Source organism: Eucalyptus grandis, chromosome 6, assembly GCF_016545825.1.
Source record: "Eucalyptus grandis isolate ANBG69807.140 chromosome 6, ASM1654582v1, whole genome shotgun sequence".
NCBI classification, from domain to species: Eukaryota; Viridiplantae; Streptophyta; class Magnoliopsida; order Myrtales; family Myrtaceae; genus Eucalyptus; species Eucalyptus grandis.
In genome coordinates, this window is record NC_052617.1 from 27,279,607 (window position 1) to 27,300,726 (window position 21,120).

Sequence of the window (21,120 nt, forward strand, 5' to 3'; positions counted from 1 at the left end):
CATTTTTGATGGTGACAAAACTTTCCTACAGATTTGGATAACTTTGACCTGCAAAACATTACTCAAGCAAGTATAGATATCTCACAAAGATAAATGGCTTAGTAATAACACTAGAATCTGCATCCACAAAAAGTAGGTTAGTCTAATGAACAAGGCCATGAGATATCAATAATACTTAAGATAAACATATGTTCAAACAGTCAATTCCAAATCCAGTCCAAATCCAAATAGCCAAACACAAACATCGAGTCGATCAAAAAAGCTTTAAATCCAAACAGTCAAATCTGCACATCTCTCCCCCTTTTTGTCATCATTAAAAAGGTAGAGATGAAAAGAGAATGAAATTAAGATGGCTTGGGAACACGAACAAGCTGGAAATCTCCCATTGACTGGACAATGCCTTCTAGCTTTTTCAAGTCCTCATTCAGTTGCGCTACTTCTTCACCCTTAGCATTTGCCTGAACTTGAAGAGCAAGGGCTTGGAGTTGATCATTCAAAGAAACTGAAGAAGCTTGTCTTGCATTCTGCATATTCTGAAGTTCGCATCCCAGAGCATAGATTTGACCTTTCATCTCCAAAAAACATCAAGAATTCTGTGAAAGTCTGCTGAATTATCAGTCTGAGTACTTGCTTCTGCACGATCAGATGGTGTATAAGCAGATGATGGCAAATCAACATTGTCACGCAGATTGGGCAATGAAACATCGTGTCCCTCCTCAGGAAATTGTGAGGCATAGATGTCCTCTGGATCTGCTGGAGAGCGACTTACTCCTTCACCGGTGGTGGCGGGGATTGAGGATGTTTCTCTTTTTCTCGGGATCTCCCCTGTTTCCATGCCTTCAGGTGGAGAAGAGTGTTTTCATGTTCTTTTTCTACTCTCTCTCTCTTCTTCTTCTTCTTCTTCTTCTTCTTCTTCTTCTTCTTCTTCAATTCTTTCCTCCTCTGCATCTCTCTCCTCTGCTTCTTTCTCAAAATCTTTACTTTCTCCAGTCCTCTGTTCTGTTTCAGCCATGTCTTTTTCCTGTCTCTCCGTTGATTCTGGTGTAGAACGACTCAAGTTCTTCAATGCCATTGCAGAAATGGTGATATCATCCTCATCCTCTTCATCCTCAATGATGAGAGCTCTTCTTTTCTTGGATGGAGCAACCATGGGCTCCTTCCCTTTCCTTTTTGCAGCCGAAGAGATTTGATGAGTCTTAACAGGGGTTTTCTCCTTGAACTTCTCCAACTCCTTATTGAGTTCCTTCAGACGCATTTTAGAGACCATTTTTAGTCTCACCACCATTTGATCGCACACTCGACCACAAAGAATTTGGGGAGGCTGAATATTCAAGTGTCTGAATAACTTGGTCACAAGAGCTGGATAAGGAAGTTGACCCTTGTCCTTCACCACTGCCCTGTACATGTGGAACATAATAGTGTGTGAAAGAGAGAATTTTTTCCCAGCATTGATGGCATATATCAGCTTTGCCTCCGAGTTTGAAACATCAGTCTTTGAAGTAGATTTTGGTCTGAGGCAGTTAATCACAATCTTGTGAAGCAGAATGTTGGTTGCATTCATCCTTGAATAGGAAATCTTTTCTTCCATTCTTCGATCTTTAACAAGTTCCAACGTTGCACGAGCAATAGACACACTGATAGGTTGATATCTCCCTCTTTCAACCCCAACCACATCAGCCAATGTATTCATGTCAACCACATAATCTTGATCTCGAACATTAAAAGAGAATCTATTCGCAGCCAAGAAACTAAGATTCGAATAGAAATAAGCAGTAAGTTCAGCATAGGCTTTCAGAGATTCGAACAAAACTGTTTTTCGAGTTGAAGAAGACTGAATTTCTCCCGCAGATTGACATTCACAGAGTCAAGAAAATCAAAATCCACACTTCTAGGGTTTATCACCCCACGCTTCAGCAACTTAGAGTACAGTTGCTTGTGTTCCTCCGATCAAAACAAGTCTGTCCTTTTGCTTCGGATTTTTGCTGCAACACCCATTCTCGGTTTAAATTGATAGTACATCCTATCATCGTCATTCCCATCTGGCTGACTCAGTCCTCCAACACGTGGATCAGTTGGGATATTTGCCAATGCCTCTTCCACCGATCCAGCAGGGGCAATTCCCAATCGTTCCATTGTGCATAGAAAATAGGTTTCATTTCAATACCCTTTTTCTTTCAAAAATTCGTCAATGTAGTTCAAAGGAGTACCACCCCTCTTCAAAGCACGGTAAAGCTTATAAGTAAAGCCAGGCTTAAGAGTTCTTACGAGTTCTGCGTCTTCGACGATTTCTTCCTCTTCTCGATGTGCAACATCCTGAGGTCTAGATGGAGGAGATAGACGCTGCTGAGAATGTTGTGGGCTCTGTTGCAGATTAGGAGATTCTTCTTCCTCGGTGAGATCAAAGTGCGTAGGCCCCTCACGCATCTGCTGTGGTCCCATGTTCGCGATCCTCAAATACTTTCTTTGGGAAGACATTTTTCACAGTTTTGGAGGGATTCCAAGCTTGTTTTCTCAAGAAAGATGACAACTTTTCGAAGATTAAACAAGAGAAGAAGACATAAATGGAAGATCGGTGCTCTTTTAGGGTTTTTGTGAGTAAAACGAAGAAGAACCGACAGTATATAAGACAATCGAAGAGATGCATACGGAACGTCGTAAAAAGGAAATATAAAGATGCCTTTTTAAAAAATAACTGCTTTTTCAAATATTAGATAACTGTCATTTTAAAAAATTTCTTTTTCAAAAAGGAAAGATTACAATAATCATGGAAATTAAAAATAGCAACAATCAATTACGGGTTGATGATCGTACCTTTTCAAGATTTGATTTGAGAGATAATAAAATAACTTACAAAAAATCTTGATCGTCTAAGTCTGAGTGTCTTTAGACTTTTAGTCCTGGGTCTAAACTTCCTCAGACTTTAAGATATTGAGTCTAGAACGAATAGCTTCAAATTGATTTTTCTCCAAAGGCTTTGTAAATATATCCGCCAGTTGATTCTTTGAGTCAATAAACTAAATCGAAACTTCTCCATGTTGAACATGATCTCTAATGAAGTGATGTCGAATCTCTATATGTTTTGCTCTTGAGTGAAGAATCAGATTCTTGGTGAGATTGATTGCGCTGGTGTTGTCACATTTGATTTCAGTGCATGAATATTCAATTCCAAAGTCTCTTAAGTATTGTTTTATCCACAAAATTTGTGAACAATAACTTCCAAGAGCTACCTATTCTGTTTTTGCTATAGAAAGAGCTACTGTACTTTGCTTCCTTGAAAACCAAGACACTGTCTTGCTTCCAAGTAATTGACAAGTGCCCGAGGTGCTCTTTCTATCAACTCTGCATCCGGCTAGGTCTGCGTCTGAGTATCCAAGAAGAGTAAAGTCTCCTTCTTTAGGATACTAGAGACCCAAAGTTGAAGTTGAGGCAATGTATTTGATAATACGTTTTGCAGCACTTAAATGAGATTCTCTAGGGTTTGATTGAAACCTGGCACAAATGTAAACACTAAACAAAATATCAGGTCTAGAAGCAGTAAGGTAAAGAAGTGAACCAATGATGCTCTTGTATAGCTTCTGGTCGACTTTCTTTCTTCCTTCATCTTTGTCCAACTTCAAGGAATTTGACATTGGTACATCAGTCTTTTTGCAATTCTCCAGTCCAAACTTTTTGACAAGATCTTTAGCATTCTTTTCTTGATGAATAAAGGTTCCTTCCTTCAGTTGTTTTACTTGGAGTCCGAGAAAGAAGGTTAGTTCACCCATCATGCTCATTTCAAATTCATCCTGCATAGACTTAGAGAATTTATTGCACAGACTTTCATTAGAAGATCCAAAAAATAATATCATCAACATAAATTTGAACTAGTAGAAAACTTTTGCTTTCTCTTTTGATAAACAATGTAGTATCTACTTTACCTTTGACAAAGCCATTTTGGATTTAGTCTATCGTACCAAGCTTGAGGTGCTTGCTTTAGACCATATAGAGCTTTTTTCAGTCTGAAAACAGAGTCTGGTTTCCTTGGGTCTTCAAAACCGGATGGTTGTTCCACATAGACTTCCTCTTGGATAAATCCATTTAGGAAAGCACTTTTGACATCCATTTGGAATAACCTGAAATTTTTATGACAAGCAAAAGCAAGTAATAATCTAATTGCTTCTAACCTTGCTACTGCTGCGTAAGTCTCATCATAGTCTATCCCTTCTTCTTGCATATATCCCTTGGCCACGAGTCTTGCTTTGTTTCTTACAACCTTTCCTTTCTCGTTCATCTTGTTTCTGAAAACCAATTTAGCTCCAATGATGGATTTACCTTTCGGTTTAGGAGATAATTCCCATACATCATTGATATTGAATTGCCTGAGTTCTTCTTGCATAGCTTCAATCCAACTTTCATCAGTTAGAGCTTCTTCTATACTTTTGGGTTCTATTTCAGAAATAAAAGCTACAGCACTAGACTCTTCGCGCCTTTTGGATCTTGTGCAAATTCCTTCATTAATATCGCCAATAATGAGATCTGTGGGATGACTGGACTTATGCTTCCAGTTACTGGTTGATTTGTCAGACTGTTGATCTTTTTCTTCATTTGAATCTTCGACTATCATTTATTGCTGGTCATCTGAAGTTTGAGCTGCTTCTGGAGATTTAGACTTTGTAGAGTCTAGAGTAGGTTTAGATTCTTCAAGTTGAGTTTGAATCGATTCGCTTTGCATAGAGTCTTGAAATTTGACATTCATTGATTCCTTCATAGATTGAGTCTTTTTGTTGTATACTCTGTAAGCTTTGCTTGTGGTCGAATATCCAAGAAAGATCCCTTCGTCTGATTTTTCTTCAAACTTCCCAACTCAATCATTTGCATTTTTCAAAATAAAAAATTTACATTCAAACACGTGAAAATATGAAACAATAGGCTTCTTACCTTTGAATAACTCGTAGGGAGTTTTCTCCAGAATAGGTCTTAGAAAAACTCTATTAATGATATAACATGCTGTAGAAACTGCTTCAGCCCAAAAACATGAAGAGATGTTACTTTCAATTAAAAGAGTTCTAGCCATTTCCTGAAGCAACCTTTTTTTTCTTTCCATGACTCCATTTTGCTCTAGAGTATATGGAGAAGAGAACACATGCTGAAAAACCAGATTCATCACAAAATCTTGTAAAGTCTTGATTTTCAAATTCGCCTCCATGGTCAGTTCGTATACTTGAAATAACATACCATTTTTCATTTTGAACCTTTTTAGCAAACTTTTTGAAGTAAGAAAAGGTTTCAGACTTATTTACAGGAAATATACCCAAGTGAATCGTGAGTAGTCATCCACAATTACTAGGCAATATTTCTTACCTCCAATGCTCTGAGTTCTGGTTGGTCCAAAGAGATCTATATGCAAAAGCTGCAGTACACGATTAGTAGAAACTTGATTTATTGGTTTGAATAAGTTTCTTACCTGTTTTTCCAACACGCATGGTGTACATAGATCAGTCTTTTGGTATGACAGATTGGGTAGACCACAAACAAACTTCTTTGCTGAAATTTTGGCTATTTGCTTCATGTTGATGTGCCCAAGTTTTCTGTGCCATAAGTTTGCTTCTTCTTGAATTGAGATTAGACATTGGGCTTCATCTAGTTTGACATCCAAGAGGTAGATATTTCCATGTCTTCGACTCGTGAAAGACTGAGAGGAATCTTTACTGGTTCCTGAACATATTCCCTCTTGAAAGTTGACTTTGAAACTGGTGTCGCACAACTGACTGATACTAAGCAAATTGTAGTTGAGTCCTTCCACTAAAGAAACATTACTGATCATGAGACTTCCAATCTTTACAGTTCCGAATCCCACAATTCTTCCTTTGATATTTCCTCCAAATGAAACTTTTCCACCATTAACTTGAACAAGTTTTATGAAGCAATTTGAATCTCCTGTCATATGCCTTGAGCATCCACTATCCAGTACCATTTAATCTTTCTCTTGATAGTGACCTGCATTTAGAAAAGAAACTCAAGCTTTCTTTGGTATCCATATTTTCTTGGGTCCATTGGTGTTAGTATGATATATTGTCTTTGCCCATACCTTCTTAACAGGTTTCCAAACCATAGAACATTCTTTTTCAAAATGATCTGAACTATTGCACTTAGAACATTTAAGAGCACTACGACCTCTTTTGGTTTTACAAACACTTTTTGGAAATGATTTTTGTAAGCATTTCGTAGGTCTTTGCTTAATTCTTTCTTTTACTTTAGGAAAATCAATTAGAGGAATGGTTTTAGCAGTCATTCCTAAACATGATTTATTGAAGTAAGGTCTTTGTGCTGAAAGAATTTTCTTAAGTTTCTCAGATCCTATAGAAAATCTTTTAGAAATATTTGAGATGTCATTTTTCAAGAATGCATTTTCTTTTGAAAGATTGTCTTCATTTTCTTTCAAGGTAGAAACACTTTTGTCTAAACTTTTGACCTTTTCTTTCAAAACATTTTCCTGTTGTTTTAGTAAAGAATTTTCTCTTTTAAATTCGGAAATCCTTTTAAGAGAAGTCTTAAGACTAAGACACAATTCATCAATGTATCTAGAGACTTTAGTAGGGATTTTCAAATTACTTACCTCAATTTCACTATCTGAATCTGAGTCTGTTTCGAAGTCTAAATTTGAGTCTGATTGTGCCATGAGACAAATGTTGGCATAATCATCATCACTTTCTTCACATTCTGTATACTCCAAGTTTCTGCTTTGAGTGCCTTTCGATACTTCTCAGTTTTTCCTTTCTTTTTCCTCAGAATGGGACAATTGGGTCTGATGTGTCCTTTTTTCTTACATTCAAAACAGACTACATCTCTATTGGATTCATCATCCTCAACAGACTTACTCTGTTGCTTTTGAAAACTCTGTTTCTTTGGATGAATATTCTTCCCTTTCTGTTTAGCTTTCTGAATCTTCTTATCATGAGAGCAAGCTCTTCATCATTCATATCGTCTTCAGAATTTGTGACATCATAATTATTATTAGATTTTAATGTAATGGATTTCTTACCTTTAGGATCTTCATCTTCGTTGATTCGCTCCACTTCATAAGACTAAAGAGTCCCAACCAACTCATCAACAGAGAGTGGCATGATTCTTTGTGTATCCCTTATTGAGGTCTTTATGTGATTCCAATCCTTGGAGAGTCCACGCAATAGCTTGTTTACTTTCATGGGATCAGAAATTGGTTGACCTTGATTTTCAAGACCATTCACTATCTCTGTAAAACGACTAAACATGTCAGTGATAGATTTTCATGTTTTTATTTTGAATGCTTCGTATTGTCCGAGCAGAATGTTGATACTGGTTTCTTTCACTCGGTCAGTTCCTTCATAAGTGATGTGTAATCTATCCCAGACTTCTTTAGCTGTAATACAAGAAGATATTCTATTATATTCAGTAGGTGATAATGCACAATATAAAAAATAAATAGCTTTTACATCAAGAGCTTGTCTCTTGGTTATCTCTTCTTGAGTCATTTCGCTAGACTCAATGGTTTATTTTCCTCTTTCTGAGATAGGTGTAGCTTTAGGAATGATTCCTCTGTCTACCACATCCCATTCTAGAGGATCCTTTGATCTTAGAAATGCTTTCATCTTGTTTTTCCATATGTTGTATTCCTTTCCATCAAAATAAGGTGATCTGGTATTGCTTTGCCCTTCAACCAGTCCTGGAGCCAACATACTAGCCATGGATCCTTTAACTCTGAAGTAAAATACTTCAATTCAAGTGAGTACACAAGCTCTTATACCAATTGTGAAAGCTAGTATGAGCACCCAGAGGGGGGTGAATAGGTGTAGAAACAATTTTGCGAGATATGTGCAGTGCTAATCAACAATATATTATGAAAAGGAAATTCTCTCTTGTAAACAAAACGAGTTACGATCAAAGTAAAAGAGTGTAAAGAAGAGAATATGAACACAGAGATTATAGTGGTTCGGCTTAATCCAATCCTACGTCCACTCTTCCGCACTGACAGCCCACTGGTTGGATTTCACTATGAACAAAACAGTTGTTACAGTTAGGCTCTTCCTTGATTCCACAGTGTAGAGACTCTACTACACTTCCTCAAGGTCTCTCAATGATATAGACTCTCTTTTGTATACAAGATTTCGCTCAACAGTTTAATTAACTAAGAACAAGGAGCTTCAGACTTTGGAAGTCTTCTATCGCGCACACACTTGAACAACTGGAACGTCTTCCTTATATACTCCTTTATGCCATCATACCCATTGGCACTTACCAAAGGAATTCTTCCAATCTACCCGTTGGACATAATCAATTAGGAAGATCTTTGAGCTATTTAAGGAACATGACGATAGCCCATCAATCCTGCTCGCCCATACAATCAAGATCTTGATTTTCATAAGTAGAACATTCCAAGTATACTTCGCCAATTAACGGATCCACGATTCCCAAATCAATCTTGATTAGAATAAAGGATTCCGACATGCTATATCCAGCCAAGAGATCTTCTCCAGTCGATAAAGTCAAATCCTTGACGAAACATCTAGTTCTGGATAAGTCTTCTTCGACGGACTAGAAACTGTCAATGAGGATAGACTTTGAGTCTTGAGTCTGGCAGTCCGGAGGTCTTTAGACTTTGATGGAAGAGTCTGCAAGTCTTCAAACTAGACTGATGGAAACGTTTTGTCGGCTTCAAAATACTCAAGGAAGTTTTCTCCAACACGTGGCTCCTTGCTGGGCTTGACTCGGTGTCGTTGAACAAGAGGCTGCGTGGATGGAGTTCGGTGGAAGTGGCAAAGACTGAGGGAAATGAAATGGGCGGTGGCAGGGGTTGTCTTCGGTGAGTTGGTAGCTTGAGATGGAGCACGATCGCTGGCAGCAAGCGACTAGGTCTCTTCGGTAGTCAACTAAGGAGAAGGGAAGTTCTTTTGTTGACCGAAGGGACTTGGCTCATGGACAAGTGTCCATGGGTGAAGGGAAGAGGAAAATCTTGGTGAGTGGAGATGGACGCAGGGGCGGCTTTGAAGGAAAACAAAAAGGGAAATGAAAGGCAAAGTAAAAGAAAACGTGAGCATGAGAGGTCGAGAGAGAGAGAGAAGTGCTCGAAGATGGAGGTGGAGTCGGCGACGCCAACTTGCCCGAGAAGATTTGTACAAAAAGAAAGGAAATAGTCAATAACCCCTAGCCACTCCATTAATGGCTTGTCCCCCAATACTTTCCAACCAAAATTCCCACAAATAACCCCAATTCAAGTCCCAATTTTTCAGCTTTATGTTCAATTTCGAATTTCACTATATTAAATTCAATTTCCTTACTCAATTTCTCAAATTGAGATCCAATTTTGCTGAAGAAAAATCCCAAACAATTTTTTGCAAGTCCTCGACATTCAAAGGCTCGACTCGGAAGTCCAAATTCCCTTAAATTCGGCCGTACGAATTTCCGTTAATTTTTCCGCAATGTCCGAATGATTTTCTGTAAAAATACCGGAATCTCTAAAAAATCTTTGAAGGATGAGCCGGCGTTCCTAAAATAGCTTGTGACACCACAGAACTTTCAATTTCTGAAATTGGGTTCAAATTCACTCCGATACGTTTTTAGTGTAACCTAGCCTATTGGGTAGTTTTTAGGAATTTTTAGTGCAATTGACCCGTGATCGATTTATCTCGAGTCACAATGTACATCTTCAACATATTGGCGACTCTCGATTGTAGTGAAAATCTCGAGATTTCAATTACAGACACTGGATACTAAAATGACAGAAAAATTGGTCTAATGCCGATCGACGAGTATTTTGCAATCAGGTGGATTCACCCACACTCCGATCACATATCTCAATCGAATCGACCTATCTTCAATCTCTGATCGATTCTGACAGTATCATAATGACCCTTGCAAATCAACACGGTCAAACAGTTGATTCCTGGTCGAATTCTCAAGTCCAATTGCTTTTAGATTCCTTAATTGCTTCCCCAGATAATCTAGTTATCTTATGAGTAATCAGCTCAGAAAATAACACTATAGGCGCGTCAATGAAAGGCCCGATTTATTTAATCGAAAACGAGATTTGGAAATTCAGGCTATCACAACTCTTCCCCTCTTATAAAAATTTCTTCCTCGAAATTTAAACCTTACAAAACTTAAGCAAAAAGATGGGGGGGTACAATTCTCTCATCGACTCCTCAGTTTCCCAAGTTGCTCCTTCAGTGCCGTGGTGTTGCCAGATCACTTTGACCAACGGGATGGTCTTGGTGCGCAGGACCTGCTCCTTGCGATCTACAATTTGAACCGGGCTTTCAACGTACGATACTCTGTCGTTCACGTCGAATTCCTCAAAATTGAGCACGTGGGTCGGGTCAAGCTTGTACTTCCTCAACATTGACACGTGAAAGACGTTATGCACTTGTGCCAACCTCGGCGGGAATGCAAGACGATACGCTAAGGTCCCAATTCTCTCTAGAATTTCAAACGGACCTACGCTCAGGCTCAGTTTGCCTTTCTTTCCAAAGTGCGAAGTTTCTCTCATTAGTGACACCTTCAGAATAACGTGATCACAAACTTAGAATTCCAATAACTTCCGACGCTTGTCTGCGTAACTTTTCTATTTGCTCTGTGCGGTCTTTAATCTACCTCTGATTACTACCACGGCATCCACTGACTACTGGACTAACTCTGGGCCTGTAATCTTTCTTTCCCCAACTTCATCCCAACACACTGGTATTCTGCATGCTCTGCCATACAACGCTTCAAAAGGAGCCATCTGAATGCTCTGTTGGTAACTGTTGTTGTAGGCAAATTCCACTAGGTGAAGTTGATCTCCCCAACTTCCTTTGAAGTCTAATACACAAGCTCTGAGCATGTCCTCGAGGGTCTGAATTGTTGTCTCAGACTGACCATCCATCTGAGGATGATAGTCGGTTGTTAGAATTTCGTATTGATCGTCGTGGTGTAGTTGGTTTGTGCAATTGAGTACTAATTTAAGCAATTGATTAATGCTTGATAATTTTTTATTTTTTATTTCAAAAATATGGAATTTTGGTATTTAATTAAAAAAAAATATCGGGTGTCGGTTTTTTACGCCAAAAATATTTTTAAGTATTATATAAAATCGTGGGATTTTTAAAAGTGAGGATATCACATTTTATGGTTCAATCTGATCATGTGCCAATGCACAATTATTTTACTGAGTGTTTTTAATATGAAGAAAATATGCCAAGTACATTATTTAAAATTGAGGCATTGGAGTGCAAAGCACGATGTCCTTGGCCGGGATTGGATGTGCGTGTGATCGTTATGAGAACCCGTCACGAGCTTTTACGCCGAACGATACTCCTTCAGGAATGCCCCACGTTAACGGATGCTGGTTGCAGTGGAGGCTAGGCTGATGCTCCTTCGGAATGCCGTCTAAATGTAAACATTGCCGTGCTCGATGGGACAAGACGACGCCTGGCTATGCCGGATGACCGCTGACTATTGAGTCGGCCGTGGCCGTTGGGTCGTAACTAATTAGAACGCTTGACTGAGTGATTTGACCGTGCCTGATTATTGGATAAAATTGTGTGCACGGAATGTGACGTGTCATAACGATTTGGTCTTATAATCGGAATCCCTGTGATTGATTGATATGTGGAAAGTGAAGCATTTCAATTATCGAATACATTTACTGTATATGAATTATACTAATGTGCAGGAAGGTGCTGAGGCGAGGTAAGTCTTATATGTTGTGTATTTAGGCTACCTCTAGGTCTATTACCTTTCTAATCAGGGTTTAGGGTGTAGACTCGCTGAGATGTTATTTCACCCCGTCGTGGTTTACAATTTTCAAGTCCTTAGATGGAGGTGCACTCAGTTCGTTTTGGATGGCTGCGAGAAGCCGATACCAAGCGTACCATCTTCCCTATCCCTGGGAACCCTTAGACCCGCGAACTCGTCGTAACCACGATCTAGGTTGATGAGGGCCAACCTTAGTTGGTACCTTATCGATTCAAAGCGTGGTTTCGTCACAGGCATGACGGGGTCCGGGAAGGTCCCGTGAATGGTTTTGATGGACCTGCCGTCGAGGGTGAGGGTGAGGTGGTACTCAACCCTGTCATGGACGCCGATATTATTGCAAATATCACGAAGAACCAGTTGCCCAAGGATGAGCAGGAGCTCGTAGTAGAGGAGGTAGCTGACCCGCTAGACCTCAACATCCCTGATGGTGTCATAGTGGACTCGGATCCCAAGTAGGAGGGTCCAAGGTAGGGTTAGCTTAGTAGCCTTTTTGGATCTTGACTTCCTGTATATAACTTTATAGGGCTAGTTTGTTTATAAAATATGTTTTGTTTAAATTAATCGTTTTGTTTTTTTTTATCCCATATTTGTTTATTGTCTGGAGATTGTTAATTCGCTTCTGCCTGTGTTTAAAATGAATGGGTCGGCGACGAGTCCTAGGAACGTCGCAATTTAATCGACCACCAAAAGATGTACGCGCACTTGAGGTTTGAGGCGTGACAATATCCGAACAACTTTCTTCTTGCTAAAACATATCAGTAATGTGTTCTTTATTTGTTTAAATTTAAATTGAGTGAGTTTCTCCCTTTGATGAATTGTTTTTTTCAGCCACCAAATTCGAACAAGATAAACTAAACCTTAAATTGACAAAGATTTATCTATAAATGACATAAGTTTTTAGAGTGCAACTTGTACACTAAATGAAATCGGCTACTTTACTACTTGTACATAGACGTTGTGGTGATAATATATGCTCTTAAGTCTTTTTTTAGTTTACTATTATAATTTTATGGGGATCTGTCGATAAACTTATTTTATCATTTGCTTAATTCAATAATCCATGTATATCTAAACTTATTCCGAAAAGAACCTCGGTCTCCCTGAGAATTGCACGAATACCCCCTCTCACAAAATTTCTATCTGCTTACAAAAAAGAAAGGCTCTTCAGACTATTTCTTACTTCGGTTATTTGTCATCTCTCTTTCAATTTTCATTTTACGTTTCATGAATCTGAACCCAACTCATTAAGTTGTTGCTGAAATTGGTCTTTACTTGCTTAAATAATGAGCAGGTTGGTTCGATCGACAAAACATGAATAGAGCTTGAGGGCAGATCAATAGAACCCGATGCTCCCGCATCATGTGATGAAGGCTCCAAAGAAATCGCTGAAGAAGCAGACTTTGTCACTGCAAGCCAACTTGGATTTGCTGCTTCGGCATATCCGTGTCCAATCTGGTCTTGTATGTGACGAACTACTTTTATTGGTATGCAGATACTGGTTTCTCCTTTGGATTGAGCACTTATGACTCTCGCTTTGGGATATGCTAGTCGTCCAATTCATGTTATTGCCTCGTCGTAGACATCGTTCTGTCTGTAAAGCATGTTCCGGTGGTATTCCGTCTCTGATGTAGTCTCTGTTATCACTGGTTTATTCTGCTGTTATGTTGGGTTCTTCAGTAACTTGGTTACACGTGATCCAGATCTAAGTGAGCGTCACGGGACCGGATCTTAACCACATGCTCAAATGCGAGTATACTGAGTACAGTTAGTTTCTCGTTGCCGAGCCTTCTAACTGCTGTTGGTGCATGCAATAGAGCCACTCCGTATAGGCAGGTGAAGGGTTTGGCTTTGTCGGAACAGATAGAAATTTTTTCCGCTGCATTATTTCCAATTCATTTCACGGAAACTTCTTCTGTTCAACTCTTTAATGGGCAACGTGAGTTTAACAGTTCAGGCTGCCATCTAGTTTTGGGCCTTACTAGTGGCAAATCTTGTTCGAGTGCGTTCCCCATAGGCAGTTGATGTTCAGGCTACACAGCTTGTCCGGACTAGGGCTGGCTCGTTGGGACTAGGGCTCGTTTGTTGCTGGCTGCAAACGGGAGAAGAACGATGGAAATGCAAAATGCTATGTACATCACTCACTTTAATATGAAAAGTCCCTTTTAGATTACTTTAAAAGATAATTTTTTCAGTGCTAACTTTGATCTACTTGGCCGAAAATCCGACGTGACCTTTCTTCTATTAACTTCTTAAGCTGACATGGTTTATCAAAGATCCAATTAGCATTTAAAGCCATAAATGACATTGTATAGTATTTTTCCCCCAAATGAAAACCCTAAAGTGCCAAATTGAAAGAGAACCCCAATTTCAAACCCTAGCCAGCCAATGAATTGAAATTCACACCTTATTTCGATTTGGTACCAAAATTAATAGCACAATCTTGCAAATAGAGAGCAGGAGCTTCAACAGCGGCTCACAACCCTGATTTTCCCCCTCACAAGCCCTAATTTTCTCTTACAAACCCTATTTTTTCTGTTTAATTAAGCAATGCAAAGAGAAACGCACGTTCTTGCCATGGACGACAAGCAAGCAACGATGAGCAAATGCAAGAGTGCTATAGCAAGTAATGGTGAATGAGTGATAGGGAGAGATGCAATGAGGCTAACTTTTTTACACAAGTTCGAAGACATCGCTTTTGCCACGGATGGCGTGCGACGTTGTCTTTTTTATTACCTAGCCACATTGGACTGAGCCACATCATTTCGCATGTCCACATGGATTAGGATTTTAAAAATTATGACATATCACTTAAAATTTTTATTTACAAATGCCATAAATCAATTTGACCGAAATTTTTCATCATTGACGCTTAAATAATTATTTTTCTCCAATTTGGTATTTAGTGAGCTAGCAAAAACTTTTTGAACTAAAATAAGCACCGTAACAACATTTGACACTTCTAACGTCCTCCCGATTGCAAATACATATGACAAGGGATTAAGTTGCAAAGACCGTGTCCCAAGATTTTTATAGCTAGAATGTAGAACACAATAATGGAGAAAAAAATATTTGCACATGTAATTTGGAATCTATCATTCTTGATCGGAGTAACAACAATCCAGAGCTCAAGTGTTTTTCCTCAATTACCTTCTATATCACTAGTTCTATCTATGCACCCAGGTTGAATAAGAGACTTGAACACTACTAATAGAGTTTTCAACCACAGACCTTCTCAGTACAGTCAAGCTTTATTCAATACACACAAGCCAACTCCATATTAGCCTAATTAAGAATATTTATATGTTACCTTATTAGATCAATTAATGTAGCTCTCATCATAAAAACTCTTATAACTAACCCTTCCATGCCAGTCTAAGCAAGGACATGCTGGTGGAGATGGAGAGATCGCTAACTCTATGTCCATGGATACAGAGAGAATTGATGATTTCAGGTGGTCCATGCACGACCCTTGGCAAACAAAATTCTAATAATTTTAGGCATACTAAAATCGATCAAATAATGTGATAAGGCTCTTCTTAGATGCTTTCTCCATCTACAACTCCATGAACCCGGGAACTTGAAACTCCAAATCTCGCATCGAGAATCCATCCGATAATCATGGGTTTTATAATCCCAATTCTACGAAGCGCCTGTACTTTTGGAATTCTAGTGGAGTAAATTTAATATCTAATTACTGTTTTCATAATCTGTCTTACCACATACATCCAATGAAAGTGAGTTAATTCATTAAGATTTGCTTTTTATGTAGCCCATGCACAAGTGGCTAATGAAGAGTACCGACAGTCGGATATTTTCACATAGGAATCGAGGCCTCTTCAAAGGGATCGAAAATTAGTCAAGACACGTGCATGGAAAATTCCGGCCTGTAGTTTCTTTTCTTTATTTGCCGAGATTGAGATTGAGAGAGACCTTGCATAATTGATTGAAGGAAATATCTCTCTTTTTAATTTTTTTTTTCTTTTGGATACGCCATTTTTTGCAGTATGAGTTAATTCATTAAGATTTGCTTTTTATGTAGCCCATGCACAAGTGGCTAATGAAGAGCACCGACAGTCGGATATTTTCACGTAGGAACCGAGGCCTCTTCAAAGGGATCGAAAATTAGTCGAGACACGTGCATGGAAAATTCCGGCCTGTAGTTTCTTTTCTTTAGTTGCCGAGATTGAGATTGAGAGAAACCTTGCATAATTGATTGAAGGAAATATCTCTTCTTCTTCTTCTTTTTTCTTTTGGATACGCCATTTTTTGCGTGGTTACCATTTCAAAGAAATTTTCCCAATAAAGCTTCTAATTGGCGAGTGTCATTTATAGATGTTGTTTACACTTAAACTCCATTCGTTTCGCGAGAAAAATATGACATTTTTATAAAATATTTTCTAGAAACCATTTTCCCTAAAAATGACAATATTTTCTAATATGTAACTGAAACCTGAAAATAAACTAAAATTTTCCTCCGTAAGGTATGGAAAATTTGGTCTGATTTTCATAAATGCACTCCTTTTAATATTTTTATTTCTTTTTTTTTTTTCTTTTTTAAAAAATTAATTTTTAATTTTTTTCTTTTAATTTAAATTTTTTTCACTTTTTTCTTTTCCTCCTCCTTCTTCTTTAGTCGGTCGCCGACCCCAACGAACAACCAAGGGCAAACTCAATCCTATGGTGAGGCTTGCGCTCACCAATCTTGCAAGTGGCCAGCTTGAGCTCGCCAATCTAGCAAGCGGCGAGCTCGAGCTCATTAGAGGCCGACAAGGCTTCAAGCCTCACTTGTGGCTGGCCAAGAAGGAATGAAAAACGAAGAATGAAAAAAGGAGAAAGAAAAAAGAAAGAAGAGCAGACTAGCAAGGCTGCGTGAGAGTGTTTGATAAGAGAGAGTGAGGGAGAAAAATGATTTCCTCTACTTGAAAAGCCAAAAACATTTTCTCCTATTTTAGAAGACTTTTTCCATTGACGCCTAACTAATTCATTTTCTATGAAATAAACGCTGAAAAATTCAAAAAACGTTTTTTTTAAAGTTATTTTCTATAAAATGAACAAAACCTTAGTTTAAATTAAGTTTTTTATGCAAGTGATATCCATGCTCTTACTTAAATCTAGTCACTGGCAAGGCTCTGGCCCGACCGTGGTAAAGTGCTTCGCCCCGCCAAAGTTCGAGCCCCTGAAAGCAACCCTTTAACAGGACTTTTTATATTACCATAATTGCAATGGCTCAAATAGCCAAATGTCACATTTCCATATCCACAAAAGTTGTTATTTCTCAAATTGAAAGCAAATCATTGACTTGATTACCTCATAAAACCTATTTAAAAGCATTATTATTGAGAAGATTTAGCTTTTAAATTTGCTTTTTTCCACAAAGTTCCTAAAAATTCTTCCCTAAACTTTGAAACTTCAAAAATTTTGAGAAAATTTGGGAGGGGGCGACAAAATTAAGGAGGCTCTAGTAATTTATTTAGATAAAATATTATATCTATCTATACTGCTATGATATGAGAGATTTCAGAAACAAGCTCTCACAAAAATGTTGACTTCTTTAAATTCTCCTTCCTTCTTCTTATCTTCCACATTTTGATCCGTGCACGTATTCGTTTACACTTTTTTTTTCTCTTCTTATCTTCCACGTCTTGTTTTGTGCAATTATTCTTTTTATACTTTTAAGCTCTGATACGTGCATGTTTCATAAATTATTATCGATAGTAAAAATAATTTTTAATGACTAATTATTTAAAGTGATATAAATAATCATTTTTAGAAAAAAATTATCAAAATATTCATTTTCCACGAAACACATGAAGTCTTAAGAGAAACGCCAAATTATCTCACTTTTTGTGTTTTTTTTTTATTATAGCCGTTTATTTTATTAACTGTAGATCAAAGAGGAAAACAAGGGAAAATTGACCAACAAAAATGACAAAAAGGCGAAAGTACACAGAAGTTAACTACCCACTTTCTTAAAATTAAAAAAAAAATGTGAACTTGGTAACATTACTTAATTGTCCCTATTGTGAAATCAGCCTCATCCTTGCACTCTATGTGATAAATTTAAGAATGCTTCTCTAATTTCTTATATTTTCAGAAAAATGTGCAGAATAAAATGTCAAGTTCTTTTTCTTTTTTCTTTTTTAATTTCTTCATGCAAATAAATTTTAACATCTATTATTAGTTTACAAGCTGCACAAGAAATGAAAATTAATTGCGCATCACATATCACGTGCTTGAAACTAGTTAGTGTAGTAAAGTAGAATATGTTTTTAATTAATTGTACATCATTGACTCCCCAAACCCAAAACCCATTGATTTGAGATATTTAAAGAAAATATCAAAAAAAATTTCCTTAACTTTTTTTTGACTATAAACACAATATTATTTTGTCCTTAACGATAAGCAACTGACCTGGACTCGTGGTTTTCACCCGAGGTGGATCGGTGGTTTCGTGATTGCCTTTTCAAATGTCACAACGACTCTTGGTACAATGAATCCGTGAGATATTTTCCCAAAGAACTCCAATGACTATCGCTCCATGAATGGCCCAAAGATAGAAAAAAATGTGAGTGCTTTGAGTTTGAGGTATCTGTTTAGATTCCTAACTTTTGGAACCGGACAAGATTTTGATGATCAATGTTGAAAATAATTGCTCTTGCAAAAGCAGACTTTTCAGTACTATTACATTCCTTAGAACCATAGGCACCAAAGAAATCTTAATCATATCGCATTGATACTGATTCAGTTCTAAACCTTTTAATTAGACTAATTTAATCCTAAATCTTTTGTATTTTTGTTAATTGAGTCTATCCAATCGATTTTGCCAGGAAATCACTAATATGAATGACAACCGCTTTACGTGATACGATCAACACTGACATTGACAAGTTTACAATCTTTTAATATTTTCTGAACTTTTTTTATTTTTTTTCTTCGTTATGGCTGGCAAGGGTCACTAGCAACTCAAGGGCCTGCAAGCCCTCACCGACCACTAGTGAGTGTCATGACTATTGCCCAGGCCATAAGTCGAGTCCTCGCTAAATCTCCTTCGATTCAATGAACATTGTCACTCACTTGATTGTGTTGTCAGTTTCATCTCCGCAACTATGACCCAAAGAAGAAATCGTTTTGATTTATAGGTGAGCAAAAATAATAGAGGGAATTTGACGGCAAAGCAACAATCCTAAACCAGCACAAGCAGTTGGCGAGGGCTCAACCCTCTCGGCTTGGGCAAGGGCTTGTAGGCCACAAAGAATAAAAAGAAAAGAATAATTAAAATTTATAAAATTTATCCACATCAATGCCGGTTGTGCCATGTAGGATGGCTAGTGTCCATGTTAATAATTTTCCAGTCACAATTTGCTAGATGGACTCATTATGTAAAGATGCAAAATGTTTAAAATTGAATTTGTTCAATTGAAAGGTTTGAGTACCAATTTAAAAGGTTTAGGATTTTTTTGATACTTAAATTTCAAAGGCAGTAAAGAAATTCAACATTTTTTTTTTTTGGATTTGATCTCGTATTTATAGAAGACTAGAGGTGGCGTCAGAATTATGTGTTTTCGGATCACAACATATTCGTTATTAACTTAATCTAACTTGATTAACATCAATGCTAAAGCGATCCTATAATCTATTTCCATGGAGAAATTTTTAATGGTGATCGAACTTAAAACATAGGAAGTAAGAACACTCCTCGTTCTTGCACAACCAAGAGAAAGATGGACAGGAAAAAGACCTTTGATTTTGATTGTGGGTCTTGTTGAATGGCAGAGGCATGTTAATGTCTTGAATGTTAGGAAAAACTTTCGCAGTCTTCTTCAAGGTGTTCAGCCGACGAGAGAACTTTCCATCCAATTACATCATGGCCTTTCCCACTTTTTTTCGCTTTCCTTTCGTGGAAAAATGGGTATAAATCTCCGGATCATTTATGGTCCACGTGGAGGTTGACCATCGCTTAATGTTCACGTACCGTTTTTGTAACATCCCGGGCCCCACTGTGTAATATTGTCCGCTTTGGGTCACCCGCCCTGGCGTGGACGCACCACCATCCCAGCCACGGTCTTTTCCCTCACGGCTTTAAAACGCGTTACACAGATTAGATGGACCAAAGCCTTATAAGCTCACCAAGACCTCCCTCCCTAGGCAATGTGGGACAAGAGAGGAGGTTGTTACACTCTCCACCTCTTAACTGAATAGCGTCCTCGTTATGGCCCCACGCCGAATAGCATTCGAGCTGTGGTCCCACACGCGGTCGGGAGTCGGCTCTGATACCACTTGTAACATCCCGGGCCCCACTGTGTAATATTGTCTGCTTTGGGTCACCCGCCTTGGCGCGGACGAACCGCCATCCCAGCCACGGTCTTTTCCCTCCCGGCTTTAAAACGCGTTACCCAGATTAGAGGGACCAAAGCCTTATAAGCTCACCAAGACCTCCCTCCCTAGGCAATGTGGGACAAGAGAGGAGGTTGTTACAGTTTTATAGTTCATGTCAATTCATATCCATTTATAAAATATCTTGGTTTTGATTCTACACGCTGAACGTGGGAATTATGATGAAATCAAGTTAATTCGTATTAATTAGTGTCCTCATATAGAATTTAGACATATCGTGTTTGTCTTATATTCGATTTTTTCTTTGTAAGTTGTGTTTAATCTCGTTTTTGAAAATGGGTCTCCAATATTTGCCGATCTAACTTGTAGGCAAATCCCCGACCCCCCTCTTTTCCTTTAGTCGATATCATACTCAAGTCGAACAATAAAAGGAATAGCATAAAAAGATTCTCAAGAAATTCTATGTTCCAGCATCTGGTCATGAATGAGGCCAATATGACCATTGGATAAAAAAGGAATAAATTCAAAAAAACAGCAACTCACTGGAGTATAAGGAAAGTCGACGACTATAGGATTGTCAAAGTTATAATTAAGTTAAAAAAATTACAACAACTAGAACAATTACTCATTAATAAGCTCTTTAGATTGGATGGATTGTAAAAGGTTTTACAATCGTTGAGGAAAGTTTATAAGAACAGGAAAAAAGAAGAAAAGAGAGAGAGAGAGATTTCAATAAGTATCAATAGTTATCATGCTAACAAACTCTATAATCAAATTATTGCTCAGGGAAACACGTTAGTCATTGTTGATGCAATCGAGGTTAGGACGACTTCACCTAAATTATCAAAAATTGAGGAAATCTTAAGTGATAATTTCTTTGTTCCAAAGGGAAAAAGTTACCAAAAAAAAAAAAAAAAAAACTCAATCTATACCTACCATAATACATTTATCCCGAATTTTATGCCCACTGCAACACAGTTATCCTCAATTTTTTCTTTTGACATAAAAAACCCAAACTTATACATACATAATACTTTT

General features: G+C 37.9%; 1 pseudogene; it reads left to right on the forward strand.

Moving 5' to 3' along the window:
* LOC104451780 overlaps positions 1 to 12,204 on the forward strand; it is a 29,511-nt pseudogene extending 17,307 nt beyond the window's left edge.
* The last annotated feature ends 8,916 nt before the right edge of the window (positions 12,205 to 21,120 follow it).